Source organism: Taudactylus pleione, unplaced genomic scaffold (assembly GCF_031769625.1).
Source record: "Taudactylus pleione unplaced genomic scaffold, aTauple2 ptg000389l, whole genome shotgun sequence".
Lineage (NCBI taxonomy): Eukaryota > Metazoa > Chordata > Amphibia > Anura > Myobatrachidae > Taudactylus > Taudactylus pleione.
Window position 1 is genome coordinate 962,059 of NW_028284790.1, and position 13,719 is coordinate 975,777.

Below are 13,719 nucleotides of genomic sequence, written 5' to 3' on the forward strand. Positions count from 1 at the left end.
ACTTTGCTATATCTATGTCCATGTTCCGGTTAAACTCCTGATACTGGTTACCAGCCGCACTACAGAGCTCAGCATTACCATTGCCTAAGTATTGTTATTCTGCTCCATTGCTGTGGTTGCATCCCCTGCTGGATTATTTACTCTGCCTGTTGTCTTCTACTTCTGTGGACTTTGAACTCACCTTTACTAAAGTTGTCAACTGCACTTTTACAGTTTCGTCGCTGGACCCTTTGTGCATCGCGGGGCTCAACCCCGCTCTGGAACACCGTCATGCCGCAGGGCTCAACCCTGCTCTGGACTCTCACTACATTGCGGGGCTCAACCCCGTTCCGGATTCTCATCATGCTGCAGGGCTCAACCCTGCTCCGGACCTTCACTGCATCGCAGGGCTCAACCCTGTCCCAGGATCTTCACTACATCACAGGGCTTAACCCTGCTCCAGATCTATACTACATCACAGGGCTCAACCCTGCTCCGGATCTTCACTGCATTGCAGGGCTCAACCCTGTCACAGATCTTCACTGCGTCACAGGGCTCAACCCTGCTTCACATCACAGGGCTCAACCATGTCTCAGATTTTCACCACATCTCAGGGCTCAACCCTGTTCCTGATCTTCACTACATTGCAGGGCTCAACCCTGTTCCGGATTTTCATCACACTACAGGGCTCAACCCTAGTAACGTCCTTTATACCATCCTGAGGTCTTAGCCTCATATTGGACTCGGGGTTCCCTACCACATTAGTATCAGAGACTTTATTTACGTATGGGGGTTTACTCCTATATTGGCTACTGCATATCTGAACTTCTGTGTTGTTGAGAATTTATGTGAAACGTTGCTATATATTTTGCCTGTGAATAAATCCTATTTACTTTTATTCTGTATTACTGAGATTTCATGATAAGGTCATTCATAAAACCACCTCAGTTTATAGTGCCCAGTAGGCATGACTCCTTCCAGGAGTCTCAAGTGTCGGCAGCCGTGACAGTATCTCTATCCAAGGCTTAGTACATTCTCCCCGTTATGTGTTATAACATCACCATGCACCTGCTACAATGAAACTGATTTTGTAATAATGAATCACCTATATACTTCTCCCTTCCCTTGTAATGACTACAATACAGTATACAAGCAACATAGTATTGTTTGCTTTTGTTATTCTTAAGTAAACTAATCTGCTGAATAAGTCACCCATAGTGTTATTATTTTAAACACCACTCTTAAGCTTAACGTAACTAAATAAATAAGACACAGACACAAACTGTATAGAATTGGAAAAAGAGGTCGCAGCCAATTTATATAAATTAGAATTGAATTAATTAATTATTCCTGGTGGCGAAAAAGCAGTGCTACCACAGTCTACAGCTCGCAATTATTTATTCGCTTTACCAAAATGGGGTGGAGTTTTCCACCCAGTGCACTAGCCATCCTGGGTAGTACCACCTCCCCTTAACTAGCACAGTGCTGGTCCCTCCCTAGGATGAAGACCTGGTTCTCCCCTAAAGTAGAAACCGACTCGCCTCTCTCAAAGGGGGAATGTTATCCAAGTTCTGCTGTACTAAATTGAGCCGCCAAGGAGCACTGCTTTCTGCCTGCTGCGCCAATAAGAAAGACAATATATTCCAACAAAAAACTTATTGGTACAATCCAATTTCTCAGAATGAATGAATATTGGTACAAACCAATTTCTGAATATGCCGGGTGGGTGGGTAGGATCACAAACTGGAAAGAGGCATTGGCTCCTCCTCCAGCCTTAATTAATTAATTATTCCTGGTGGCGAAAAAGCAGTGCTACCTTGGTCTTCAGCTCGTATTTAATTATTCGCTTTACCAAAATGGGGTGGAGTTCTCCACCCTGTGTGCTAGCCATCCTGGGTAGTACCACCTCCCCTTAACTAGCACAGTGCTGGATGAGGTCCTGGTTCTCCCCTAAAGTAGAAACTGACTCACCTCTCTCAAATGGGGAATGCTAGCCAAGTTCTGCTGCACTAAATTGAGCCGGCGAGGAGCACTGCTTTCTGCCAATGACGTGGTCAAGTAATTGGCCACGTAACGCCACCAAAGAAAAATCTAGCCCCTCTGAATTATTCCAACGAGGCCGTAATATCCAATACAAAAAACTCTAAACCTTCCTCGTGAGGTGCACTCCATCCTGCCTATATAAATACGCCTCCTCATAACTAAGATAAGGGTTCCTGACAACACGCCCATCCAAACCAACCACAATCTTAGACACCACAGCATTCAAGTTCCTTCTAACTCTATCTAGGGCTGCCCCACCTTGAGTGCCACGCCAAAACCTCCTTGGAATTATCTCGGACTAACAAATCTTAACCTGTGGCCATCGCTCTGCTATTAACTTAAAATCCCTCTTAATGGCGGTAATCAGTTCAACTCCCTTACACGTGCCAAGGTCATTACCATCTAAGTGCATGACTAGACAGTCAGGGATCCCCCATTTGCTCTCAGACTGCCAAAGAAGGTCCAAAAGGGTGCTCCACCTAAAACTTCTTAACCCAATCCATCGGACCTTAAAAGGGGCTAAGCTGGTGCAGTTATGCCTGCTAGCCCAGTACACAAAAGAATGGCCAACAGTCCACACCCGGCAATCTTTCCTCAAAAAACCTGCGGTGGAAAAAATATAACACAGCATTAATAAAAATATAATAATACTATTAACAACTCTTAACCAGGAATAGACACAGGGGGGGGGGACTGTGTTATTTAGGTGACCCAGAACAACACAAAACCTCTATGTTTGAGGGCAAAAGTGAAAGAACTCCAATCCCCCCTAGTGGCGGGAAGCATAAGGCACTGGGTTTCCTAAAGAACAAACACACCAGGAGCGCCACTACTTCTGCAACTTATCCCCCCTTAAATAACTCTTGTAAGCCAAAAGAATTCCATCTACCTAAGTGCTTAATTGCCTCCGCGGAAGAACCTGATGACGCAGCACAAGTTGCCGCCCAAATCCTAAACGAATGGGTGCCGTAATCTTCAGTCAGCATGTCTAAGGCTATCAGGCAACTATTGGATACGCTTGTAAACTGGAAGTTAGATAGGGGAGAAAGATCTTCATGAACAAGCCATTGAGCCCCCTCTTTTGGACGCTGCTGATTATACCTGTTGGCTAGAGTTACTGGGTAGATGCTTGGCTCCAGAAATTCAATGTCCCCTCCCCATCTGATCCGTTTTTGACTTCTGAATTTTTAATAATATAAAATTAGCCTTAACTACAATGTTACCCATAAGCAACCCTGAGTTGGCTGACTTTTTACTTGCTGCTACTAACTCCCCAACTTGTAAAGCACCAAGAAATGCCAGCGCAAAAGACAAGCTAAACAAAGTCGCTTCGAAATTACTCTTAGCTACGCCTGACACTGCCAAAATGAACTCCTTCAACATACCCACATCTATTGGCCTATGTGAATCACCTAAAGTCGCCTGCTCCCTCGCCCAGCCTAAGGGCTTTAGTGATAATAAATGACTTTATAGGATCAGTCAAACCATTCAGCCGTGAGAAATAGGAAATGCCAGCCAAAGCGCAAGACATAGAAGCTTTTGTATCCCCACTCTCGTGACCATGCCATATAAACTCAGACATACTGACATGCAGCTCCTTACCCGCCTCCGATCTTGCCAGAAAAACCTGCCATTCATTCCAAGCTGTGGAATAGGACCTCAACGTACTTGGAGCCAGTGCTCTCAAAGCGAGTCCCTCAATGCCGAATTTATGATCTGCCAGACAAAATCAGGACAAGGCAATCCATGAGTCCTGGCTGCCAAAGCCACGAACCTAAACTTATCCCACTGGAAATGAGACAAGGCATCAGCAATCTCATTTACCACACCCGGAACATGCTTGGCCATAAAAACAATATTCCTCAGCAGGCAGATGAAAACTAAATGCCTAAGCAGCTTCAACACTTGGGGGCAGACCGACCTCTGATTGTTAGTAGCCTGAACCATCCCCAAGTTGTCACACCAAAATACAATTTTCCTATTGCTGAACCTCGAAGCCCAGAGTTCAACTGCTACTATAATTGGAAATAGTTCCAACAGGAGTAAATTACATGTCAAACCCTCCGAGTGCCATGAATCGGGCCAAGCCTCTGCACACCATTCGCCGTAAAAAATTGCTACAAACCCCAATGCTCCTGAAGCATCTGTGAACAACTGAAGTTCGTGATTAGCCACAGATGAAGCTAGCCAAATGCGAACTCCATTAAATTCCTGCAGGAATCTTAACCAGACCTTAAAATCCTCCTTCATGTCCGCCGAAAGGCGAATAATATAGTGAGCTTTCTTGACGTCTGCGGAGGCTCGCTCCAGCCTGCAACAAAAAACCTTACCCATGGGAATGACGAGACAAGCGAAATTGAGCAAACCTAGCAGTGACTGCAGCTGCTTCAAGGAAATTTTCTTAACTGACACAAATTCCAATAACAACTTGCTAATCTTCTGCACTTTTTCATAGGGGAGCCCACACAAACCCAAATCAGTGTCAATTTCAATACCCAGATAAGACAACCTAGTTACAGGCCCTTCCATCTTTTTGTGTGCAATGGGAACCCCCATTGAACCAAAAAACGCCTGTGCCAAAACAGCAGCTCACTACATACTGCGCTATCGGCCGGCACCTATGAAAAGAAAATCATCAAGGTAATGAGTGACGCCTGACTGGCCAGCACCTGCTTGAAGACACCACTGTAAAAAAGAGCTAAAACACTCAAAAAAGGAACATGAAATAGAACAGTCCTTAGGTAGACACTTATCCACGTAAAACGAACCGCCTAACCGAAAACCCATGAACCTGAATGACTCAGGATGTAAATCTTTGCCAACAGCACCCCTTTACCAAAATCTAGCACGATACAGAGTGCATCCCCAAATGACTGGTATGTGACACTACACTCTACTGGATTTACTGACCCTCCTTCCAGGAAAGATAGGTGTTGTATTAATCTGAATTTTCCTTGTTCCTTCTTTGGGACCACGCCCAGCGGGGAAATGCAAAGATACTGCCTCCAAACATTGTGCCTAGCCGACACTTGCATGCCCTGCACCATATATAAATATTTCAGCACATTCATGCATTGAGCTGGGCGTGTCTCAATGTAACAGGCAGCAAACACATACATACCAGTAAACCAATTTTGATAACTCCTCCTGGCTTCCTCCGCTGCCACTCCCCCTTTCTTTGCTGCGTCTAACACTTTCTTAGCATCATGTGTGACAGCGAACATGTCGACATAACGACCTCTTCGTATCCGCTCCCTGATCTTGGACCTAACGCCCCTCAATACTGCGGTGTTGGAGCAATGCACCACATCCCCTGTAGCATCCCGAACCGAGCTGGTCGCTATGTTGCCTGCTCTTTTAGGACTTTTGCCCTTACCTTCAACTGCTGCACGAAATATTTCATGAGCTTGCGCGGCCTCTCCCCGGAACTCGAGGAGGCTGAAGAATCGTCAGAATGTGATAGTTGAGAAATGGAAGGAACTGCAATACTCATCTCACCTGATCCAGACACCAAAGGGATCACAGGAGCGTCCCTGGATGTGGAGGCATGTCCCTTGTTGTGCGGTGCTCCCTCCACGCTTTGACACGACGACATGACATTCTTTGAAGATGATGCAGATACCAACAGCTGAGCTAAGGAAACCTGTGGACTTTTTCATTAGGGACAGGAACTGAAGGTGCACATGTAGCAACAGGCGCATGGGGGGTGCTCTGTGGCGGGGGAGTTAATGGGGCTGTGTGAGTGAAGGCAACATTGGGGTTGGTGGCTGGAGCGGGACTTGTGTAGGGGGTGCTTGACATTCCATAGGGGTTGGTGGCAGAGGCGGGGTCGGGGCTTGTGGAAGGGGGGTAGAAACACCGGCTGTTGGCATGCTTGCTGACCATGGAAGAACTGAACCTGCTGGGGCATGGGGGAAAAATTGCCCGGTGTGGTCGAGAATTGCTGGTGGTAAATGCCCCGGAGCCTGTGCATATGAGGTGGCATAAAATTGCTGGCTCGGACCCGTGAATGGGTTCGGGAATGGCTGCTAGTAAAACCCTTGACTAAAATAAGGGGAGAAACCAAATACAGTATTGGGGGTGGGACCAGGCCCATAATTCCAAACTTGCTGCTGTGCTTGTGTGTAAGCTGCAGCAGGTGGGGGGTCAATACTGGTGCCATCAACCTGGGCCAAGAGCCCCCATAAGGGGTTGCTCTATCCTGCTGCAAAAAAGGCCTAGGGAATTGAAATGTAGTGTTTTGGTGCATTACACTTGATGGCCTGCGTTCCTGTATCCTAGGGGAGGCTTGTGAACTAGGCGCTGAAATAAACCCCAAACCTCCTGTCCCTAGGACAGAGAGGGGGGAGTCTGAGGAGGTTAAAATCTCCCCAGCACCTAAAATGGCCACCAGAGATAAGGGGGCATGGCTAACGGCCAGGGAAGCCTGGAGCGCAGCCCCGTTATTATTTATGAGACTGGCCATGCAGGGGTTGCCTGGCGCATTTGTCGCACCCCTCGCTGGCAAAGCCTGGAGGCCAGATGATGAAGGAGCCAGCGGGGTGAATATGCAGCTCCCGCACGCTGCTGCAGCTGTGGCGCCGGGCAAGAGACAGGGGCACTCATGGCATAAAATGGCCGCCAAAGGCGAGGGGGTGTGGCTAGCGGCTGGAGATGCCCGGCGTGCAGCCCAGCCAATGCCCGGGGAACTATTAAAGTGGGGGGTGCCAGGTGCACTTACGGCACCCATCGCCAACCAAGCCTGCAGGCTGGATGGAGAAGGGTCCAGCGGAGTGGGAGTGGATGGTCCGCCTGCCACCGCAGCCGCAGCGGCGGGCGGGGGGCTCACACGCGCTGCTGACAGGTGCACACCCTGGGCCAAAGGAGAGGCCGCGACGACCGCTAGAGGTCTGGCCGCTTCAACAAGGCATGGGGGGGCATTACGGCAGGGACGGGGCATATTTAATAAAGGGGGTGGAGGATATGAGGGTAGAATTGAGGAGAAGGAAATTGAGGTAAAGAGTGAGAAGAATAGAGAGACAGAAAAGGAGCTGAGAAAATGCAGTGAACTAAATAAAACAATAAATATAAGGTTTTTATGCAATATAGGCAAAAAGCAACAGCAATGGAGATACTGGGTACTTAGCAGTCCAGGATCACAAACTGGATATTGGCAGCTGACTCCTCCTCCAGCCTTCATATACCAGTGCTAAGCCCCGCCTCAACAGGGCAGCTAATAGGCTAATAGAATATGACTGGCAACTGACCTCTACCAATTGTAAACTAACAACAAAAACCAGCTCTAACTAGTACTGTACCAAATAAAAAACAGTGCGCTTATATCTTCTGAAGCTTATTAAAGCATTTGAATATTTTCTCATAGTACTGGAATAGAAAATTGCTACCTATTTAATCAGCAAATTGGAAGCATTTCGTGAATTGAATCACACACCATTTGGTTTTATAAAAACTTATACCCCTTTTCCACCTAAATTCCGGGTCTGACCCGGAGTTGGAACAAAGTTCCTATCCGGATCAGACCCAGAATTTTGCCAGCGCTGACTCGGGATATTCCCGAGTCAGCGCCGCTCACACCGCAGTCGGGTCTGCATAGACCCGGCTATTGCGGAGTGAAAGTGGACGCTTGGAGATGAAGTCATCTCCAAGCGCCACTGAAGCCGGACCAATCGGCCGGCTAGCAGCGCACTCCAGGTCTTCGTGACCCGGAGTGCGCTGTTCCCATAGCAGGGTTTCACGGGCTACGCCCGTGTTAAACCCTGCTAGTTACCTGGGTTGGATTGCCGGGTCACTCGACCCGGCGATCCAACCCTCTGCCCTTTTACACCAGGGAGCTGCCCGGGTTAACCCTTCAAAAACCCGGGTTTTAGCTCCGGTATAAAAGGGGTATTAATGTCATTAAAAATATTGCAGTTTCAGATACTTTAATAAGTGGCTTACATAAGGCTTTTTTCTCAAAATAGCCAGGCACAGCAATGATCTAATCAGACACCCACTTTCAATTCTACGTCACAACAATCCATTTCATATTTAATTATAATACTGTATACTTTAAATGTTGTAAAATCTATGCAGGTTATAAGCAGTTTCATTTAAAATAATATATTTAGATATGAGCACAATGTAAAAAAATATTAAGCCATGAAATTTTGTACATTTAACCAGTGGATTCTGCATTAAGGAGAGCTGATCAGTGAAGCTACAGAAAAATTGTGAAAAGTTTAAGTTTATCTTCAAGATCTACTTTTGCCATGCTAGTCTATTAGTGTTATCTTAGCAATATTCAATTCATTATGCTATATTGAGGGTTTAGTAGCATAATAAGCAACTGCCAAATGAGGGCCAAATGAGTTTGTTCGGGATGTGCTGCTGGTACTTGTAGGTTGTCCCCAGTAGAAGCGATAATAGATTATAATACTGTGCTCAACCCCTATTGTACTGATTACATCATAAGGCTCAATAATTATAATAAGATAAGTGAGGCAAATGTAATGTGGAACATAAAACTCATAAAACACGTGTAGTAATGTGGGATTGCACAGATCTTAATCAATATAACAATATTGATTAAACTCCTGTATTTGGGTAAACAGTTTTCAAGGATGGATTATGTGCACAGGTAATATGTTGGGGGTGTTCCGCTGTGTCCCACTGGTACCTCTAGAGTCAAAAGTCAGTAATATGCACTTACCACTTCCGTAGGTCAGTCTTTGATGTCCGGGGGTCTTCAGGGCAGGTGGATGTGAGATAGGTATCGTGGGTAGGCAACCATGGACTCCTGACTTGGCTAATCCAATGAGATGACCGGACCACGGGTCTGCCTTTTTGCAAACATCCCCCAGAGTCAGAGATGCATCAGCGGTTAACCACAGCCTGGGGAGGGGACCCCCTCCACTTGAGAGACTCACTTGTTGTCCGCCATGATGCCAGGATCCTTCTCCTTACCTCAGTAGAGGAAGCATGCCCATTTGGCTCCGGCTTGGTGCGGCTCCTCTCTTCCTGGTGCTTCCGGGTCACGTGACTGGACTTCAGCAGCAGTTGAAGTGATTAATGGTAATATCTGCTTCGTTCATCTGGTGTGTGTGGTAATTCGGTCTAATGTCAGCTCCAACACGTTTCATCCCTGTCGGGACCTTCCTCTGGGAGATAGTGTTTTAGTGAACTATGGCAGAGAAGGGGTTAGGATCAAGCTTGGACTGGGCTGCTGGAGATTCAGGGTGTTCCTTGGTGGGCCCCGGTGATTTATAGCCACACCCACTTTTGCAGGAGGGCGTGGCACCTGTAACCGGAGCCCAGTGTATTTTTTTACTGGGTGTTAAGTGATTGGCAGGTGTGCGGCGGGAGGTCAGCGGCAGCCGCGGCCCACGGGTGATGTGAGGCATCGAGCTGTGTGCTGCAGGTAGTGGGGCTTCTAACACCACTGATTTATTCATCCGGAATCAGTGGTGACATCAAGAGGGAGGAGCTTCTCACAAGCTTCTTCTCTCTCCTAAGCTCCGCTGTGACTGTCCTGTCTGGATACGGCAGTGGGAGGCGAGGGGATGGGACAGGGCGGGCAGCTTGCTGAACACTAGTTGCTCAGCTAAGCTACATACACTGAAGCCAGCAGTGGTGACATCAGGGTGTGCGGGACGGAGGGGCGGGGAGAGGTGGGCTGAACCCATCTGTGATTGACAGCAGCTGCACACACTGATTACAGCTATAACATCATCAGGGGGAGGAGCCCAGACACAGAGGATCCTGGAACACAGAAAGAATTTATCCACAGTCACACCCAGCAGACTGGAAGGCCTCTTAAGCCAATAAGGTTGGTAATTATTGGAATTAGTGGACTCAGGAGGAAATGTTTGATTTTATATTTATAGTACTTGGCTGGTTATGAAAAATACAAGCAGCCAGTGTAACATACAGGCAGCATCAGATCACACTTTGTCTATGCTTGCTGATACACACTGGCAGTGTGCCTCCCCAAAATATAATAAAATAAAAACGATTAACAAAACAGCAATGTAATAGTTTGTGTCAGCAAGCATAGACAGGGCCAAATTAGGGCTTGTGGTGGGCCCTGGGGCAACTGGGTTGTGGGGCCCCCATCAACAAAATTGATTATGCAAACTTATTTACAGATGTATTCATTATAAATACAAGTGGACCAATGGGTGTATTATTATGTTGTGCACTGGGTAATGTGCCAACGATAATATTTATAATTTATATAGCGCACACATATTCCGCAGCTATTTACAGAGAATATTTGTCCTTTCATGTCAGTTCCTGCCCCAGTGGATCTTACAATCTATATTCCCTACCACATGTACAAGGCTCCCCTTTCCAGAGGTGTTTTTACTCCTTCAACAGCTCTCACTTTGCCTGTCTTCCCCAGCTGTCCCTCTGTCCTTCTTCCGGGCTGTTCTTTTGCCCCGCTTCCCTGGCTGTCCCTCTGCCCCCTTTCTCAGCTGTCCTTCTGTCACCTTCCACAGTTGTCCCTCTGTCACTTTCCCCACCTGTCTCTCTGCCACTTTCCCCATCTGCCATCTGCATCTTACCCATCTGTCCCTCTGCACCTTACCCAGCTGTCCCTCTATACCTTTCCCAGCTGTCCCTCTACACCTTACCCATCTGTCCTTCTGTACCTTACCCAGCTGTCCCTCTACAACTTACCCTGCTATCCCTTTGTACCTTCCCCAACTGTCTCTCTGCATTTTCCCCAGCTGTCCTTCTGAATTTTCCCCAGCTTTCCCTCTAAACCTCCACAGCTGTGCCTCTGCCCCACTTGCATTTGTGCCTTTGCCCTCTTTTCCATCTGTGCCTCTGTCTCCACATCTTTGCCTTCTCCCCATGGCAAGTGGCTGACAATCAGAAAAGTGGTGTGGATGAACGCATACACAATCATGTTATTATTATTATTAGACTAAAGTGGGTACAGGTACAGTAAAATGTATTAAACCAAATTGGTCACTACGCTGTCTGAGAATGCATAATATTATGCTGTTTCCTTTGTGGGATGGTCACGGACCTCCCATTAAAGACCATACCTACCCAATAGTTGTGCACACCCCTTCAGCGGGCCCCTGCCTCTGCATTTCCCTGTCGGGCCCTTAATGCCCCAGTCCGACACTGGTTAGGATGCCATCTTGGTCTTGTCCCTTCTTTGATTGGTCTTAAGTCTTGGGATCCTGATAAGCCAGTTGTCTGGTTTTGGTTGTTCATTGGTGGATTAAGTGTCCATCATTCATTGTAGGTGTGCGGAAATCCCTTCTGTTGTTAGTATGAACAGCACCGATATTTCCTTTTAGTTGGAGCAATGGTTATCGGTGGATTAACGTGACCATCATACATTGTGGGTGTGTGGTGCTATCTCAAACTGATAGTATAAATAGCACCAATATGTCCTTATGCACATGAAAGTGTATTATATTCATACTGCATGCACTGTTTGTTTAATGTTTCTCTTGTCATCCACAATTTTGTAGCAATATTGTTAATATTTGTCACTAGGTTTCAGCTGTCCCAAGTGTCACTTGATATTTTGGTGTGCACGTTAGAGGATATATAACCTCTCTGATGATAGAAATCTTTGTTTGTATGCCTCGGAACACCCCCACATATAACCTGCGCACCTAATCCATCCTTGAAAACTATGCACCCAAATATAGGAGTTTAATCATTATTCTTATATTGATTAAGATCTGTGCACTCCCATATTGCTACACTTTGTACCACAAGTGTTTTATCAATAGTAAAGGTCTTTTATGTTCCACATTACATTTGCATCACTTATCTTATCATTATTGTGACTTATGATGCATTAATCAGTACAATAGGGGTTGAGCGTAGTATTATAATCTATCTAATATTGAGGGTTTAGGATAGGACTGAGAACACATATGGGAAAATTCCTCCAGTTAAACATTCAAAATAATTGAAGATTTCATAAAACAGTTTTGACAATGTCATTATTCTCTAGCCTTAAGTGATGTCAGCCCTCACCACATTCAATAGCAGAATGAATTGACAGTTGAGGTACAATCTCTACTCATAGATTATAAATTATAAGACATGTGAATTAACAAGAAACATACAGCATGGATCTCTGCGGACTCACAATGCAAAAGAAGGTTGTGTTGCCAGAAATTTGGACCTCTGCAAAACGTCCTGTTTAGCTATGAGACTTGATTTGCATAAAATTTTGCAGCAATTTTGCTGACCTCTAGGTATATCCTAACTAAGCCTACATTACTCTAATAGTTCATATATTGCAGCTAATTTGCATATCAAAACAAAGATCTATATAGGACAACAAAGGTTTTGACAACCTATGAGTGTCCTAGTAGGCTATGGCCACAGAACTTTTGGAAGTTGTGATTCAATAGTGATAATCACTGGCCATCCTTGTCCTCTGTTTTATACGTGTCACCTGCCATACACTAATGATGTTCTGTAAAAGTATAAATCTGCTGTAGCTTATATCAACCTTGCTTGTATCTCATTCCCAACTTCTGTTATTATATTTTCTCTCAGAATACATCATGCTGGTAAAATAAAATTGCAGGAAATTATATAATAGGCAATATACATTAAGAATGAACATCATTTTTTTTTTTTCCAAAAACTGCATTATCTTTGGTAATGGATATGTCAAAATTATTTGTCACAACAAAAGTATTTGATATTATTCTGATGTTATTTTTTAGAACTATAACTCTTTGTATTGAGTTTTTTTTACCAACAAACCGATCAAGTCAATTTCATAACACACCCATCACATTGTGTTGGACGCATTCCAGTCAATGAACCAAGACTATTTCCTATCCTGTTTCTCATAATTGAGTGCAAAGTAAAACCATTAGATTGGGCGCGAAGGGTTGTGAAAGTAATTAATGTCTATCTATTTCACAGGAACCTGGAGATCGAGTGAAATCATACAAAATGACCTTATAAGCTCAAACTTCAGTTAGCCTGTCAATACTTTGTTAATGCAGAAATGTGATGTCTTCTGAGACTATAAAAAACACTCAAAAGAAAATTTTACCTTGGAAGAAAAAGCTGAATGAGGCAATCAGAATTCATTAGCTCTTCTCCTTTATGGCTGAGAATCCTAAACAGTCTGGAAAGTGTTGTACCATTGTTATACCACTTGAATTGATTATAGAATTATATGTATTTAATCAGATTTATCTGGAAGACAAAATTAGAATTTAAGGAATCATTTAACTTTTTTACAATCTATTTATCGCCTTCGGAAACCAATGTTGTTATTTCCAGGGCCATTCACAATAAACATAATGCAGTAGATATTGTTACAGGATGTGGAGAATGGCTCAGCGGAGACAAGTATAAATATGTGGTTAGCTACATTTCCTCTTTGTCAGGATTCTGGGCTGAATTACCTGATAGATCCTTATCCAGTGATAGCTCTGTCAGTTTTCAGCTGACTTGCTCAACCAATGGACAGCTACGTGGGGGTATAAACAGGACTCCAGGTGAACAGGTAATTGCCTGATCAACTTCGTTATTCCCAGATGGTGGCTGTTTGTTTCGTCCAGGCTTCACAGTGGTATATCCAGTATATGCTCTATACATCTGCTTTCTACTGAGTCCTGTGTATAATTTACAAAGTGCCATATCCTTGTGCATCAGTGTGATAGGACATCTTGCCTGTGTGTGCTGATTCAAGTGCCTTTGCCAGTGTATTATTTA